Genomic DNA, 752 nt, shown 5'->3' with positions numbered 1-752 from the left:
GCTATGTTTTTGAAAGATTTACAAAAATCTAAGTCTGGGGGAGTTAGGAAAGAACCTGAGGAAGAAGACCAGGAATCTATGGCAAGAAGAAAGTGACTGAAAAATGTGGATACCAACAGCTTCACTCTCTCTTGCGGTTTTGCATAATATCTTGCATTCTCCAGATCCTCAGGTAACCCGTAAACACTTTAAGCCTTACCCCTAGAATAACCTTTTTGACACCTAGCCTAGATTGCCTAGCCTAGACTTTCTTTGATGAGAACCACCGAGATTTTCAATGAATGTTAAGAGATGGTTGACTGGAAGTTAGATCTTAGTGCATAGATTTCCGCATGACGGATTAACGAACTAGTTATGCCTGTATTGCTAGTGAGAATTTTCTATGCTATTCCCGATTGATGCATACTTATTGATATTGGTCTAGAAGTTTGGTCTCTGAGATTTTGTTTAGTTCCTGCGTTTTCAAACCTCTCGCCGAGATTTAGCCTTTGTTTTGTTTGAGGACAAACAAAAGACTAAGTCTGGGGGAGTTGATAACACCGGATTTTGACCATTTTTATGGATCACTTTAATATATTTTACAGGTGTTTTTACTCCATTTCCAAAGGTTTTCAAAGGATTTCTATGTTTTCGGATTTTAACAGACTTTTCAGGTAATTTGGGGTAAAAAGGCACAAATTGGAACAAAAAGACTCTTTTGGATAAATGCAGACCGTCAGAACTCTCATGGACAGACGAAGACCTTCTCACTG

The sequence above is a fragment of the Eutrema salsugineum genome, unplaced genomic scaffold (assembly GCF_000478725.1).
Source record: "Eutrema salsugineum unplaced genomic scaffold, Eutsalg1_0 scaffold_90, whole genome shotgun sequence".
Lineage (NCBI taxonomy): Eukaryota > Viridiplantae > Streptophyta > Magnoliopsida > Brassicales > Brassicaceae > Eutrema > Eutrema salsugineum.
Note: the sequence above shows the minus strand (reverse complement) of the source record.